Source organism: Diabrotica virgifera, chromosome 5, assembly GCF_917563875.1.
Source record: "Diabrotica virgifera virgifera chromosome 5, PGI_DIABVI_V3a".
NCBI lineage: Eukaryota > Metazoa > Arthropoda > Insecta > Coleoptera > Chrysomelidae > Diabrotica > Diabrotica virgifera.
Genome location: NC_065447.1, coordinates 216,195,277 through 216,214,215, shown reverse-complemented (window position 1 = coordinate 216,214,215; position 18,939 = coordinate 216,195,277).

Genomic DNA, 18,939 nt, shown 5'->3' with positions numbered 1-18,939 from the left:
TGACTCGTGTATGTATTGTTTATATGATCTGTAAGTTTCATCGGTTCAAAGTCCTTATTAATGAAAAGGCTGTAGTTAAAAGGGGTTGAACGAGTCACTGCTCACGAATATATGCAAATTTAGAAACAGCAAATCTTAATCAATTTTTGTCTAACAGAAAAACAAAAAAATACATGATATTCAGAAAAGCAATGCTGACTTTTTTTGTTTTTCAGGATTTTTGGTATCTCTAACAATTTTTAAGTTATTTTGAAAAATAGGATATTTTTCAAAATTAAAATTTTTAAAAATTTTACTTTGAAACCAAATTTTTTCAAAAATAAGCACTTTGAATCAATGAAACTTACAGATCATATAAACACAACATAAGTAAAATAATTTGTGGAGCGGTAACGATTAATTTCATTTAAGTTGCTAATTAGGAGGTGGTCTTCCCGATTTTTTTTTGCCAAAACAAAAGGGACCAACTTTATTTTCAGCGTAACTTGCTTTAATTTAATGCTAGAAACTTTTTGCAAAAACAGAAATAAAGCTTTTTTAAACACTTTAAAAAAGTTATAAGTGGTTTTCCCCAAAAAGTGCTTAATTTTTTGGATATTTCACGTCAAAACATTCTATTTGAAATTTTGTGAATATGAATCTATTTTTCATTGGCTATAACTCTGGTTCTACGAGATCCAGAGACCTAACGCGTACACCATTTTTTTTACTTTTTTATAGGCTATATTTTTGTTTAGAACGTTTTTTTCGACAAAATAGTTACTTTTTGAGTTATTTGCGAAAAACCGTCTAAAAATGTGGTTATTTTGTTGAAAAATGAACATATTTACTCACAAATAACTCGAAAAGTGTTGACTTGGCGAAAAAGCTCTATAGAACAAAAGTTACTTAAAATTACTCAGTTTACCCATCTCCGGACTTATTTTGGACATATATTTTTTCACCCCCGAGAGGGGGTGAAAGTCACCCCCAGGGCAAAAGCACATCGGCACAATATCACTTTTTTTCTTTGACATGTAAGCTATACGTATACCAAATTTCATGTCAATCCAAGCGGTTCTTTAAAATTTAGAGCAAAACCGTGAAAGAATGTACTATAAGTTGAAGCTCATAAATTCAGTTTCAAGATTCTAACGAGTAATCGGGGCTTATTTCAATATAGACCGTTGATTTTTTAATTGTTAATCGCCGGGCGTCGCACTTTATGATGCGTCTCTGTCGCAGATATACATATTATACATACTTATGAGAAAAATTCCCAACAAATACTGGATCTTTATTAAAATTTTGTAATATATTATTAGCATAGTTTTTTAGATAATTTATGTATTTATTCAGTTAATTATTGCCAATGTGCTAATTAAATATGCCAATCATATAGTGCGATACGCACCACATAGTGCGAAGCGCCGCCGCGGCGGATTAAGGGTCGAGAGGACGCGTATAATTAACAATTAAAAACAACGGTATAAATTGAAATATGCCCCGATTACTCAGCAGAATCTTAAAATTGAATGTTTTAGCTTATTTAATAATAATTTACACATGAGTTTTCCAGCTTCTAAAATGCTTATTTTCGCATTTTTCAGATTTTAAATCGCTTAAAACTCGAAATCTATCAACTTTCGAGAAAAAAGATCTTTTTTGTTTAAGATGAACCAAAAATGCTAAAAACATATTTTCGGGGGCAAAAAACGTGATGTTTTGAATTTGTTAAAAAAAAGTGTTTAACAATTTCTGCCTAAAAATTTCGTTCGGCGCACTTCTGAATTGTTATTATGATGGATATGATATTTTTAACCAGTATCCGCAAAGAAGCCGAATCAGAACAACCGGACATATGTAACATTAGGTCCGGACCCCGGAAGTGTCAAAGGTTTTCGAAACGGACCCCCAGGGAACATAATTGGTGACCCCTGGTCTACGAGGTTATTGACATCAAAATAGCACTGAACCAAGAAGATATCAGAAGGTAGGCATCTTGACCTCAGGCGGATAAGAACAAATGCAAATCCAAAAAGTCCTAAAGTTTGAAAACATCATTAAAAAAGCACTAAAAAGAGAGCCAGAACAACTAGAAACCAGGAAGACAAAAACAGAGCAAACCGACTAAACAGGTAAGTCAAAAAGGAACTAATTTAACACAGGAACCAAAAGTGGGACAACCACATAAAAGAAATGAAGAACGGAGTCAACATATTATGTAAAATATTTGGAGGCTTTTAAAGAACATTAAGAAGTGACAGAAAACGAGAAAACCTATACTTTTACTGTCCGGAAAATGGAATCGTCTACATCGCAGAAAGAAAAGAGAGAGAGAGAGAGAGAGAGAGAGAGAGAGAGAGAGAGAGAGAGAGAGAGTGTATACTGAATTATCATCAGGACGAGTGTAACAGACAAGTACTGTACTGGAGACCCTGGGAATCAAAACGACCCGAAGGAGGACGAAGTGGGCAGATGATTTAAAGAAACAAGCCGGTCCAAGGTGAATAAAAATCGCAATGGATAGAGAAACATTCAAGCAAGGGGGTGACCTATATCTAAACTTGAGTATAAAAAGGGCGATAGATAGATTAGAAACTGGGCTTCAGAGTAACAACAACAAAGGGTAGACACGTTTTACAAGCCATATCTATCAAGATCTATCTATCTATCTAATCAGCCCTAAACATCCATCCTTGGATATAGGCCTCCTCTTCCTTCTTCCATGCCTCTCTATCTTGGGCAATTTGCATCCAATTTGACCCAGTGTGTTTTTTCAGGTCATCTGTCCATCGCATCTGTGGCATTCCCCTTTTTCGTTTGTGGTTCCACGGTCTCCACTGTATAATCATCTTAGTCCATCTTTCATCCTTCTGCCGTAGGGTGTGTCCGGCGAACTTCCATTTAAGCTTTGCTACTTGGGTAGAGACATCTTTCACTTTTGTTTTGTTACGGATCCATTCGTTTCTTTTCTTGTTTGATAGTTTAATGTTCAGCATTTGTCTTTCCATGGATCTTTCTGTCTTTGCTATTTTTTCCATATTTTCTTTTGTAAACGTCCATGTCTGAGAGCCATATATTAGAACAGGGAATATACATTGATTGAATACTCTTATTTTTAGGTATTGCGGGTATTTTCTGTTCTTTAGAATATAAGACAGTTTTCCGAATGATGCCCAGGCCAATCTTATTCTTCTCTTTATTTCTTCTGTTTGATTTTCTTTATTTAATCTAGTGATTTGTTCTAGATATATATATATATATATATATATATATATATATATATATATATATATATATATATATATATATATATATATATATATATAAATCTTGTTAATTTTGAGGTTGCAGTCATAAATTTCAGGGGGCAGGATAAGTAAAACTCTTAGTTATTATCAAGCTTTCGCAAAATTTATTTGCTTCTTCAAGATATGCTAAAAAAGTTTTAGTAAATACAATGAAATTAAGAGGATAAAAAATATTGTACATAAAAGCATAAAAAACTTACAACGTGAGGTTAATCCATTAAATTTTTGGCGTACATAACAAAAAAATATATAAAATTCTTAATCTAATTTCTAATCTTCTACAATGCCTTAATTTTAGATAATTTAAAAAGAGAAAAATAATTTGACAATTTAATTTGAAATTTAGTATGTCAGAAAGACATTTGTATCTGTTTATTATATTTTATTTTAAGTTGCTAATAACTAGTTTTTTATTATTTGTTATCTGCGTACTTATTATAGAATTTATGGATATAAGTAATTTGTAAAATATTAGTTTTAGCAATAAAGTGGCGCCAAATTTGAAAATTTAATTTTGAATTTAGTCAGGCAATTTAGTATTTTTAAATTAAAATATTAGTTTTCGTAAGATAGAATGTAATTATAGATGGTGCTTAGTTTATCTATGTCAGTTTTTTTATTGACACATTGATATTTGTTGATGCATACCATTTCGAGAAATTCCCAAATGTAGTTTACAATATACCATGCGGAAGTTGTCATAAATCATACATCGGACACACATCCAGAAATCTAATAGGCAGACTAACATCACATAAAAGCGACCTCAGACTTAACAAAAATACATGTGCATTAATAGATCATGCAATCAGTAAAAATCATTCATTCAATTTTAATGAAACAACGATCCTAAAACATGAAAACAACTTAATTAAAAGGGAATTTCTCGAAATGGTATGCATCAACAAATATCAATGTGTCAATAAAAAAACTGACATAGATAAACTAAGCACCATCTATAATTACATTCTATCTTACGAAAACTAATATTTTAATTTAAAAATACTAAATTGCCTGACTAAATTCAAAATTAAATTTTCAAATAGTAAGGCAGATAAATGAATAGCTGTGAGTTTGTTGAAATAAGTGTCCTGACGGAGGCTCATCACGTAAAGCATTGTAAGTTATATTGTTCTACTTATATTCCAAGAGTCACCGTTGCATGCCGGAACGAGAAATAGATTCAGTTTATTGAGAGGAGAAAAGGCTAGCATTGTTTTTTGAAAGATACGTGCATCTGAAGGGGGTCATTGATGACAATAGGCTTGCAATAGTTTGTTGCGAGATTGCTGACTACATAGGGGGCTGCTAAGAGTAAATTGTAGGCGACCAGAGACAAGAATTTGGACAACTCATCATCCGAGAGACAGTTTTATTTTTTTTTGTAGAATTATTCATAACGCAAATTTCAATAAGTACTTTAGATAGTGGTAGGAGTATTTCAATAATCAGAATAGGAGATATTATTTTTAGAGGATATTTTGAGGGTGAATTTATTTCAATAGATGTTTTTGTACCATATATGTGTTTTATTCCGTTAGTCTTTGACCTTATTTATCATATGTAAAGCAAAGGAGATATTGAAGCACGAGAATATAAAACCCTGAGATTAGAGCATTAAATAGTGTGATTAAATCATAAGTGCATCATTAAAATTAAATTTAATTAATTAATTAATTATCTAATCAATTGCTTTGAGCACACCGATCTTTGAATATCACATTAACTGGAGCCCAGAACGTGGTGGCTTAAAAAATATCGCAGCTTTGCATTTGATGGTAGGGAAAGAGATAAGGAATAACTACAGGTGATCCAGAGATAATTTGACAATTTTTCCAGGTGTAAAAATATTTTTGATTTATGGATTGATCGTAGGTAGTTGATATTTACTGCTATTGAATTATTTAATATTTTACCAGTCGTACATTTGATATTTATTTTGAAATTTACTGATTGCATATTTGATATTTGTGGCGAAAATTTATTAAATTTGGGGAGAAATATTTGTCGTGTTCTGCAACTTATAGAGTGTTGTAAAATTTCACATTTTGGCGGGGACAAAGAAAACAGTAACAAAAAGAAACAACATGTCGACCACAAGGAGGCAAAGCAAAATGCAAGAAAGCAGAGAGAATAACAGAGAAGAGGAAAAAATTGTTGAAGAAGGATTGGGTAATGAAGGAGATACAACGATTATGGAGAGAAAAGAACAGGAATTAACAGGAATAGAGAAACTATTGCAACTGATGCAACTCCAATCACAAAAAATGGATAGAAATCAACAGGAAACAAAAAGGACAATGCAAGAAAATCAACAGGAATCAAAACGAGCCATGGAAGAAACACAACAAAAAATAGAGAAAAATCAACAGGAAGCAAAACGAGCCATGGAAATAACACAACAAAAAATGGAAGAAACACAAAGAGAAATATCACAGAGAATAGAACAGAAATTGGAAGAGAATGATGGCAAATTGGAAAAGCGTTTGGAAAAATATGAAAATGAAGTGAAAGCCTGTTTAGAAAAAGTTAAAGAAGAAACAGAAAGGAAACTGAAGATGCAACGAGAAGAAATAGAAACTAAAATGAAGGATATTAAGACTGTGCAGAAGATGGAATTAGAACAGTTAGAAAGCAAATTTGAAAATGCAATACAAGAAGACAGGCGAGAAATAGAAGAAAAATTTAAGCAAAACGAAAAACAAATTGCGGAACTCAAAAATCAACAGAATTGTGGAGAAAGAAGGGAAATGATTATCCTTGGTACAAGCGACGCGAAAATACAATTTGGAGGGGATATTAGAAAAACACACCCAGTACCATTTGTTAAAAATTTGAAAACCAAATTGCAACATATTAGATATTTTGACGACTGCAAAGAAACAATTAGAAACCATCTGAAAGAAGGAACAGCGTTATGGTATGAAAGTAAAGAAGATGAGTTTGAAAATTGGACAGATTTCGAAAATAAATTTCTCAACTATTTCTGGGGGAAAGTTAAACATAGGGAAATCAACCAAGAGCTACAGAATGGAAGATATCACGAGAAAATGGGAATATCGGAAGAAAGATATGCTTTGCAGATATATAATAATTCCAAATATCTAGACTACAAATACTCTACCGAACAACTGGTAGAAATGATAAGCAGACATTTCGAAGAAACGCTGGAGGACCACGTGATTTTGAGAAACTATCAAGATATTGATAGTTTGTGCCAATTCCTTCAAGTAAGGGAAGCAAAAAGAAGAGAAATGCGAAACAGAAGACAACATGAACAATATAATGGACCGGCAAGAAGGTATCAATCAAATTATGACCAGAGAAACCGACATGCCCAATCAACAAACGAAGATAGGCCGAGAGAATACCAAAATTACAATAGACAACAAAATTATGATAACAGGAATCACGCAAAAAATAGAACATATGAAAATCACAACAGAAACAGAGATGCACAAAATCCTCCGACTAGGAATACGAACGAACAAAGGGACGGTAGAAACAATCAGAATTTCCAACGACAAAATAGAAGGGAGATGAATCATGTAACAATAGAAAACGAGGAAGAAGACGTATGCAATGAATCCAGACAGGATTTTCAATAAAGCATCCACTGAACAAACATAAACAACTCTCCGGTATATTTTGTCATCCGAGAGAGTTTATACAGTTGGCGGGAAATGAAAGACAAAGTTCTAATTCAAATTTAATATTCTTAGATGCATTTATAAAACATAAAGCGATTAAAATTTTGATTGATTCTGGATCGGAGATATCGTTAATCAATAAGAAACTAGTAAAAGAATTAAATTTGGACAGATTTGTGTATAAAATTCCTAGGGTTGCTTTAGTGGGTGCAAACAACAAAAAATTGACGACAGTAAATGAAGGTTTGGGAGTGCGGATCAGAGTGGGAGACAAATACTATATTATGCAATGTGTGGTGATCGAAGATTTAAACCATGATATGATAGCGGGAATTGATGAATTGAGTGAAAAACATATCACCATAAAATTTTCGGAGAATAAACTGGAAATCAGAGCAGAACCAGACAACATAGAAGAAGAAATGGAAATAGATAGGAAAATAATTGTTGAAAAGATAAATGAACAGGAAAAACATAAAGAAATCAATATGACTGTAGAGGAAAAACAGAAAGTACAAGAAAAAAATCAACCAGAAAAAAAAAAGAAGGAAGAAAAAGAAGAAGAGTTCAAAAAGAAAGAAGGAAAACAAGGTGGATACAAGAGAAAGACAGGAAATCGAAGGTACGGAAGAATTGTCGGCAATCGACGATAAAACAGAAAGGAAGCAGGAAGAAAAGGAAGTTCTCATAAGAGAAATGAAAGCAGTAGAAACATGGTGCTCGGGATACCAAATGGAAATTGAAGATAAAAAAAAACAGAAGAAGAAATAAAGGATGAGGACAGAGAAGAAATGGCAATAATGGACGAGAATCCAGAATTTTATGAAGAAATATTATGGACAGTGAATACATGCGAACAAAATGAGGATGAAAGAAAATTAAAATGTGGAGAAAACATGGAAAAGGAAGTAGAGAAGATTCTAGAAAATTATGGAGATTTGATTAATGAAGAAAGCCGAGTGGCTAAAAATTATGAACATTCTTTTAAAGTTAAAAACTTAGAAAATTTTAAATCCAAGACATATCCAATCCCGTATAAATACAGGCAAAGCGTAGGACAGGAAATTGAAAAAATGATCGAAGACAAGGTGATAGAAAGATGTGACTCTCCATATATCAACCCGATAGTATGCGTTAAAAAATCGAGTGGTGATTTGCGATTATGTTTAGATGCAAGAAACATTAATTCACACACAATCGCGCAATACGAAGCGCCTTTGAACATCGAAGCCATATTTGGACGAATCACAGGGTCACACATTTTTTCCAAAATCGATTTGAAACATAGTTTTTGGTTAATACCTTTGGCAGAGAAATGTCGAAATTATACCGCTTTTTCGATCGACGGAGTGGTATACCGATTTAGGGTGGTACCATTTGGCCTACAGAGTGCATGCGCTGCTTTGGTTCGCGCATTGAACACAATCTTAAATAGGCATGGAGAATTTGTTGTACATTACATAGATGATTTATTAATTTTCTCACCAGATATAACAAGCCATCTACGACATATTCACACTGTGCTAGAAGAACTGGATCAAGCGGGATTGAAATTAAATATTAAAAAGTGTCAGTTTTTCCAAAAGGAAATACTGTATTTAGGATTCAAATTAGACACAAAAGGGATTAGTCTTGCAGAAGATAGAATCGAAATTATAAATAACTACGCTAGGCCAACCAATTTAAAAACATTGCGGGGATTTTTGGGAATGGTAAACTATTTCAAAAAACTAATACCAGACATCAGCACAAAAGAAATACCGTTGATAGCATTACTTAAGAAAAATGTTAGGTGGAAATGGGGAACGGAACAAGAAATGGCTTTCAAAAATTTAAAAGGAGCTTTCTCCACAGCTGTAAGAGTACACCACCCAAGATATGATCAACCTTTCATTCTCCGGACCGATGCTTCCATAACAAAATTCGCAGGGGTGTTATCACAGATCCAAGACGATGTAGAGGTGCCAATCTGTTTTGTCTCAGGTGCCAATCTGTTTTGTCTCCCGTGTAACCAAAACATATGAGAGAAAGTACAGCGTTACTGAACTAGAGTTCGCCAGTGTGTTATTTTGTGTAAATAAATTACGGTTTTACCTACTAGGGGCAAAATTCACCATTGAAACAGACCATGCAGCTTTGATACATATAATGAAAAATAGGCTGGTAAATAATAGAATTCATAGGGGCATTCTTTTACTTCAAGAGTATGATTTTGAATTTAAATATATCAAAGGAACTGACAATATCTTGGCTGATGCGTTGACGAGAGATGAACAATTCCGCAAAGAGGACCACAAAACTCTCCACGTTGGCATGAACATAATGAGAGAAGAAGCAGGCTTATTTTCTTTGGCTCAGATCAGGGAAAATCAGGAACAACTGGATGAAAGAGAAAAGCAAAGGGTCGAACAAGAGGATAACTTATATTTTAAGAGGGTCGATGGTAGAGAACTATATGTAATCAAGGAACAGATGGCAAAAGAAGTTTTAGCAAAATTACACTGTGACAACGGACACATTGGAAGCAGGAAGGTGTGGCTTATGTTCAGGGAGAACTACATTTGTCGAAAGGACTATACAATAGCCAAAGAGATGACTCGAAATTGCGAGACATGCCAAAAGTGTAAAAGTAAGAATTTCAAAAACGAAAACATCACAAAAAACGTCATAGCTCGGAAGAAACTGGATATTGTCGCCATTGATATGTTGAGCGATTTAATAACAACAACACAGAGGAATAAACACATATTAGTTATGGTGGATGTTTTTTCAAAGTATTTAAAACTGTACCCATGTAGAACCACGAAAGGAGCTGAAATACTTCGGAAGATAGACGATTTTATCGAAACAGTGGGAAGACCAGACAATATTTTGTTGGACAATGCAACATACTTTAGGAACGACCGTTTTAAAGGGGAATTAAGAGAGAGAGGCATAAATACAAAATTTGTAAGCATCCGACATCCACAGAGCAACCCATCAGAGCGTTTTATACAAGAAGTCACAAAATTTCTAAGAATTGCTGCGGAAGAACATCATCGACATTGGGACAGAAAAGTGTTTGAAATAGAGACGTATTTGAACTGTGCACCAAATACGGTTACCAAGGAGACGCCTTTATATGTAATGAAAGGAACAATGCCTACGAGACCGTGGGAAGACACCGCCCCCAGACAATACGAAGAAGTGATCGAGGTGGTTCAACGAAGATTGAGACGAAGTGGAGAGAAATATCTCCAAAGGCAAGAGAGGACCCGAAGAAGAAGGCCGGTTACATTCCAGAAAGGGGATAAAGTTTTAGTGAGGGCACTAAGGGTGTCCAATTTACAAAATGGTATTTGTGCTAAATTGATGCCGGTATTTGAAGGTCCATATAGGGTCAATACGAAAAATGGGGTAAATAGTTATGAATTAGCGCATATAGAGACAGGCAAGATACGGGGTATTTTTAACATTCACGACATTTATAAGTATCATGAGTAGAGTTTGGTAACATAATGGAATAATTTGATCCTAAAAAAAACTTGTGTCATTTAAATAAATAACAGAGTTTTTCGGCAAATCAAATGGCGGGGAGTTGTTAAGATATGTAAAATTTGAATTAATATGGTTTCGATCTTAATATTTTAGAAAAGTTAAAACATATAATAAAAATATACCAAAATTCATTTCGAAGAAATGAAAGTCAATTATCTTTGGATGGCCGTAGGTAAACAAAATTTAAATAGGGATTAAGTATTTTCTTTGTACAGTTAGTATGATAAGGAAGTGGTTATGTGTTTGGACAATGAGACCGGGTTAGGGAACAATTGTATTTAGAAATTTAAATGAATGTAATCTCCTTAAAAACCGATTGGCATGTAATTAGTTTTAGGAATTTCTAATGGTAGGAAAAGTTGGTTTTGAATCTGACATTGACAATTTGGAATTTAATTCTTTGGAATCGTTGTCAGTGGACTTTCATAATTTTTTACATAATTTAATTTTACGGTAGAATAAATTTTTCAACGTTACTGTTTAGTGCTGGCCTTTAAACGAATGGGATTCTAGATGATAGTTGTTAAATGATCGTCAAGTCGAATAGTGGTGATCTCTGAGAGTCTCCTGAAGTAGTAAGGCAGATAAATGAATAGCTGTGAGTTTGTTGAAATAAGTGTCCTGACGGAGGCTCATCACGTAAAGCATTGTAAGTTATATTGTTCTACTTATATTCCAAGAGTCACCGTTGCATGCCGGAACGAGAAATAGATTCAGTTTATTGAGAGGAGAAAAGGCTAGCATTGTTTTTTGAAAGATACGTGCATCTGAAGGGGGTCATTGATGACAATAGGCTTGCAATAGTTTGTTGCGAGATTGCTGACTACATAGGGGGCTGCTAAGAGTAAATTGTAGGCGACCAGAGACAAGAATTTGGACAACTCATCATCCGAGAGACAGTTTTATTTTTTTTTGTAGAATTATTCATAACGCAAATTTCAATAAGTACTTTAGATAGTGGTAGGAGTATTTCAATAATCAGAATAGGAGATATTATTTTTAGAGGATATTTTGAGGGTGAATTTATTTCAATAGATGTTTTTGTACCATATATGTGTTTTATTCCGTTAGTCTTTGACCTTATTTATCATATGTAAAGCAAAGGAGATATTGAAGCACGAGAATATAAAACCCTGAGATTAGAGCATTAAATAGTGTGATTAAATCATAAGTGCATCATTAAAATTAAATTTAATTAATTAATTAATTATCTAATCAATTGCTTTGAGCACACCGATCTTTGAATATCACATTAATATATATATATATATATATATATATATATATATATATATATATATAAAACAAATGAAATAGAGAATGTGGAAAAATCCCCTTACGAATAACTCACACATCCACTATTTCTGTCTGGGAAAAATTTTTCGAATAGAATCAAAGATCCAAACACCAGTTCTTAGAAATGTGTTTCGCCCTCTTCAACCTCCGTGGGCTCATCGGTATATATATATATATATATATATATATATATATATAAATCAAATAGATGAAATAGAGAATGTGGAAAAATCCCCTTACGAACAATTCACACATCCACCATTTCGGGCTGGGAAAAATTTTTCGAATAGAATCAAAGATCCAAACACCAGTTCTTAGAAATGTGTTTCGCCCTCTTCAACCTCTCTGGGCTCGTCGGTAAAGACAAGAGGTTGAATATCTTTAGACACATTCTAATCAAAAAACAACATTCGAGACCTAGACATAGAAGGTGCGTAAGTCTACGGCAAATCCGACAATGACAGTCTCAAGTTTTAATTCCCTAATTACTTTAAGTAAGTAAAATATATGTTTAAAAACATAAGATGTAGATCTTTGAAACACACTCAGTGAACCAAAGATCCAAGGTTATTGGTTTAACGACCACTCGTACGAAATCAAATAGATGAAATAGAGAATGTGGAAAAATCCCCTTACGAACAATTCACACATCCACCATTTCGGGCTGGGAAAAATTTTTCGAATAGAATCAAAGATCCAAACACCAGTTCTTAGAAATGTGTTTCGCCCTCTTCAACCTCTCTGGGCTCGTCGGTAAAGACAAGAGGTTGAATATCTTTAGACACATTCTAATCAAAAAACAACATTCGAGACCTAGACATAGAAGGTGCGTAAGTCTACGGCAAATCCGACAATGACAGTCTCAAGTTTTAATTCCCTAATTACTTTAAGTAAGTAAAATATATGTTTAAAAACATAAGATGTAGATCTTTGAAACACACTCAGTGAACCAAAGATCCAAGGTTATTGGTTTAACGACCACTCGTACGAAATCAAATAGATGAAATAGAGAATGTGGAAAAATCCCCTTACGAACAATTCACACATCCACCATTTCGGGCTGGGAAAAATTTTTCGAATAGAATCAAAGATCCAAACACCAGTTCTTAGAAATGTGTTTCGCCCTCTTCAACCTCTCTGGGCTCGTCGGTAAAGACAAGAGGTTGAATATCTTTAGACACATTCTAATCAAAAAACAACATTCGAGACCTAGACATAGAAGGTGCGTAAGTCTACGGCAAATCCGACAATGACATATATATATATATATATATATATATATATATATATAATGGGGTTGAAGTTTATTGGGTATCCAGCTGAATAAAACCAAGTGGTACTCTGTTTAACAAAACGTTATATTTCGCTGATTTTCATCAGCATCATCAGACTAACTATAATTATAATATAATATAACTAACCCTAATCACACACCACAAAACATTAACCCTATAGTACACACCACTACCAACACCACATTACCCACAATTAAATACTTTAAATTACCATTCATACAAGACTTAACACCTAAACTTACACGAATTTTTAAATCAATTGATGATAATATTAAAATCGCTAATTACACAGTTTTAACAATCGGTTCCATTTTCACCAAAATTAAAGATAAAACACCTAAAGACCAATTATCTAACATAATCTACTGTATTCCTTGTGGAAGTTGTAATAAACAATACATCGGCCAATCGTCTAGACACCTAAAAAGCCGTATAACTTCACACAAAAGTGACAGTAGATTATACCCTGATAGATGTTCCCTTGCAAAGCACGTACATGATGAACAACATATAATGAACTACAACGAAACAAAAATACTTGCAATAGAAAATAATCTTAACAAAAGACTATTCCTCGAGATGGCATTTATCAGTCAAACAGATAATTTAATAAATAAGAAATCAGACGTCGAACATCTAAGTGAAATTTATGCTTATTTATTACAATTAGAAAAATAACATCAAATTTATAACACATTTTTAATATATAATTAACATCATAAAAAATAATATTAAATTTTTAAACTAAAAGACAACCGATATGTTAAATTTCAATTAAATAAACCTTTATGATATTAGCGATATATAACTAAACTATTTTCCTACATAAAACACTTAATAACATTCAATATTTAATATGTCTAGTACTTCATCTGATTGACATTAATCAACTTCAAATAAAATTTTCATTCTTGTCAATATAAAACTAATTTCAATTAATCCTATTACATAATTAACTAAATTTAACCCACATTTTATCAAAATTGCAGTATCTCGATGTCATCTAAATATCATCTAAATACCATCAACCTCAATTAGGTAAGATAAAAATTGTAAAAAACCATACTATAAAATTGTACCATTTTTAAATATTGTAGCTTTCGTCTGATGATGCTGATGAAAATCAGCGAAATATAACGTTTTGTTAAACAGAGTACCACTTGGTTTTATTCAGCTGGATACCCAATAAACTTCAATCCCATTTTCATCTAAAAAGTCAGCTGTTATTTAAAGGATTATATATATATATATATATATATATATATATATATATATATATATATATATATATATATATATATATATATATATATATATATATACAGGGTGAGCCACGCTCAACGGGACGGAGCTTACCGGGGAAACGGCTAAAGATATTAAAAATTCCTTCAGTAGGAATACGTAGGTCAGTACCGGCTACAAATTAAAATTTGCAAAATATATACAGAATGTCCCAATTTAGCGTAATGATATAAAGTTATATATTTTTAAATGGAACAACCTATATTTCTCTTTAATTTTGAATTCTACTGAACAAAATAATGTTATTTTATTTAACATTCCCTATACCTATTCTTGACAGATTTCGATTTATTTGGGTTTTTCTGAAAATGTACTATTCGCGAAATTAATTAATTACACATTATCGCATGGATTTTAATTAACGTCTTTTTGTCACTTAATTGTCAACTGTCCATGCTTTACATCAGAATATTTACCATTTGAAACTAATCTACAGAGTGTTCGCAATCTGAAGTGTCAATGCTGTACAATATTTTGTATAATTACTTTCTTAACTTAAATGGGACACCCTGTATTTTACTTTAATTTTGAATTCTAATCAAAAAAATAATATTACTTTATTAAACAATCTCTATACCTATCTTCGATAATTTTCGATTTATTTGCGTTTTTTTGAAAAATTTTCTTGAAATTAATTAATTACACTTTATTACATAAAGTTAAACAAAACACACTGGAAAAAAATAATTTACATTAAATGTTCAAAATGGTGTCAATTTTCTTCACTACATAACCTCACTCTGTGTTCAAAATTTTGTTTTACTTTTCTTAACATTTCTGGAGTAACTGTTGCAAAGGCATTACGAATACGCGTTTTCATGTCTTCCGCGGTTGTAGGTGGAGTTTGATAAACCAAACTTTTAATATATCCCAAAAAAAAAAAGTACATTGATGTTAACCCAGGTGATCTAGGAGGCCAATTGACATCGCCACCCCTACCTATCCACTTTCCGGGAAATTTTCTGTCTAAATATTCTCTAACATTACGCGTGTAATGTGCTGGAGCACCGTCTAGCTGCAGAAACATTGTTCTTCTAATATTTAAAGGGATATTTTGCAAAAGTATGACTGTATGACTGTATGACTGCAAAAGTATAACTGATTGAATAACTTCTAATTTGTTATTTTCATCTTCAGTTACGGGATTTATCAATTTTCGTTTAGTATAAACAACACTACCAGTTTCACGAAACCTTTCAAATACTTCTTTACGAGGATGACGTTTTAAGGGAAATCTCTCAGCATAGACTCTTGATGCTAACAAGCTGTTTTGATCACATTCACCATGTATTAAAATCATATTTACTCGGTCTTCAATTGAATAATCTGCCATTTCTATTAATTGAAAGCAATACAGTTAATAGTGTGACTATTAGTTTGACAGCTAGGTACCTTCTGTTTTTTCATGGCATTCTTTATAATGTATAATGAGCTATGTAATTAACGACATTTAATGTTCCAGGTAACATAATGCAAATAGATCTGAAGATACTAGATATTAATATAAAATTTTATAATAGTTTGATTATAATAATTGTTACAGCATTCAAATATAGGGTATTTTGTTTAAGTTAGAACTTTATGTACCTAATAAAGTATAATTAATTAATTTCTAGAATAGTGCATTTTCAAAAAAAAAATTGAAAATAAATCGAAAATTATCAAAGATAGGTATAGGGATTGTTTAATAAAGTAATATTATTTTTTTGATTAGAATTCAAAATTAAAGTAAAATACAGGGTGTCCCATTTAAGTTAAGAAAGTAATTATACAAAATATTGTACAGCATTGACACTTCAGATTGCGAACACTCTGTAGATTAGTTTCAAATGGTAATTATTCTGATGTAAAGCATGGACAGTTGACAATTAACTGACAAAAAGACGTTAATTAAAATTCATGCGATAATGTGTAATTAATTAATTTCGCGAATAGTACATTTTCAGAAAAACCCACATAAATCGAAATCTGTCAAAAATAGGTATAGGGAATGTTGAATAAAATAACATTATTTTGTTCGGTAGAATTCAAAATTAAAGTAAAATATAGGTTGTTCCATTTAAAAATATATATAACTTTATATCATTACGCTAAATTGGGACATCCTGTATATATTTCACAAATTTTAATTTGTAGCCGGTACTGACCTACGTATTCCTACGGAAGGAATTTTTAATATCTTTAGCCGTTTCCCCGGTAGGCTCCGTCCCGTTGAGCGTGGCTCACCCTGTATATACTCTTTTACTTGTTCTATTCTTGTTTGTGCCACTGTAATTATTAGTTTTTCTAGTTGATTGGTCATGGTTTTTGTTTTACTGTAATTCATCTTCAGTCCTATCTTTGTCGATACTCTATCTAGTTCTTCCATCATTCTTTGTAATTCTTAACTTCTTTCTGTTATTAATACAATATCATCAGCATATCGTAAGTGATTCAGATATTGCCCGTTTATGTTTATACCCAAGCCATCCCAGTGTAGTTGTTTGAACACATCTTCTAGAGCTTGGTTGAATAACTTGTGCGAGATGGTATCCCCTTGTCTTACTCCTTGGTTTATTTTAATAGTTGTTTGTTTCATTAGCTTAATAGTTGTTGCCTTTTCATATTATACAGGGTGTCCCGAAAAGATTGGTCATAAATTATACCACAGATTCTGGGGTCAAAAATAGGTTGATTTAACCTCACTTACCTATATACAATAGTGCACACAAAAAAAGTTACAGTCCTTTGAAGTTACAAAATGAAAATGGATTTTTTTTCATATATAGAAAACTCCTTGAGGTTTTTTATTGAAAATGGACATGAGGAATTTTTATCGCAGCAACATCTTAAAAAAAAATTATAGTGAAATTTGTGCACCCCATAAAAATTTTATGGGGGTTTTGTTCCCTTAAAGCCCCCCAAACTTTTATGTACGTTCCAATTAAATTATTATTGTGGCACCATTAGTTAAACACAATATTTTTAAAACTTTTATGCCTCTCAGTACTTTTTTGATAAGCCAGTGTTTATCGAGATATTTTGAATATTTGTCGAATCCACCAGATATTTGTATATGGTTAAGTATGATTATAGACACCTAGTAATAATCTGAAAATTTATTTATAACTTAAATTTTTTGGTATATTTTGAAAAAGAGGCCACATCTCGATAAAAGTGACTTATCAAAAAAGACTAAGAGGCAAAAAAGTTTTAAAAACACTGTGTTTAACTAATGGTACCACAATAATAGTTTAATTGGAACGTACACAAACATTTGGGGGCTTTAAAGGAACAAAACCCCCATAAATGTTTTATGTAAATATAGTAAAAAAGAAGCCACATCTCGATAAAAACTGGCTTATCGAAAAAATACTAAGAGGCAAAAAAGTTTTAAAAACGTTGTGTTCAACTAATGGTACCACAATGATGAATTAATTGGAACGTACACAAAAGTTTGGGGGGGTTTAAGGGAACAAAATCCCCATAAATTTTTTATCGGGTGGACAAATTTCACTATAATTTTATTTTAAGGTGGTCCTGCCATAAGAATGACACATGCTCGTTTTCAATAAAAAATCTCTGAGAGTTTTCGATATATTGAAAAAAATCGATTTTCATTTTGTAACTTCAAAGGGCTGTAACTTTTTTTATGAGCACATTTGTACTAAGGTAAGTTAGGTTCAATCGAACTATTTTTGACCCCAGAATGTGTGGTATAATTTATGACCATTCTTTTCGGGACACCCTGTATATTTGTAATTAAGTCGGTATATCTGTAGTCTATTCTGCTGTTTTGTAGGGAATTCTTTACTGCCCAGTGTTCCACACTATCAAATGCTTTTTCGAAGTCAATAAATCCCATGTATAGCGGGATATGATATTCGTTAGCTTTTTCGATTAATATCTTCATCGTTAAAAGGTGGTCACTTGTACTGAAGCTCTTTCTAAATCCGGCTTGTTCTCTTGCCTGGTATCCATCTAATTTAGTTGTTAATCTGTTTGTTAATATTTTGGTTAAGAGTTGTGCATCACATTTAGTAAAGTTATGGGTCTGTAATTCTTTAGAACCTTTTTATCTCATTTCTTAAATAGTAACAATGTTACTGCTTCGTTCCAAGTGTTGGGTATTTGTTTTGTCACTAATATTTTATTCAAAAGTATGTACAAAACTTCTCTAGTTGTTTTCCCACCATTTTTTAGCATTTCTACAGTTATCCCGTCTTTTCCTGGCGATTTATTATTCTTCATCTCCTTGAGTGCTCTTTTTATCTCATTCTTACTGATTTCTGGTTGTAAGTCGGAATTGACATTTTTTATTTTTATTTGTAGTTGCTAAGGATTTCTTGTGTTGGTTTCTGTTTTGTATTGTAGAGGTTTTTATAATATTCTTGTGTTATCTGTATAATTTCTTCTATATTATTGGTCTCTATACCTTCTTTGTTCTTTATACTATTAATCTGTATGGTTCCAAGCTGTGGTTTTAAGCACTTCATATTTTTATTTTGTTCAATGGTTTTTTATATTTTTTCTTCCTGTACTCTCCTTTGACTTTTCTTGATATTCCTTCTGATAGCTTTGTTTACC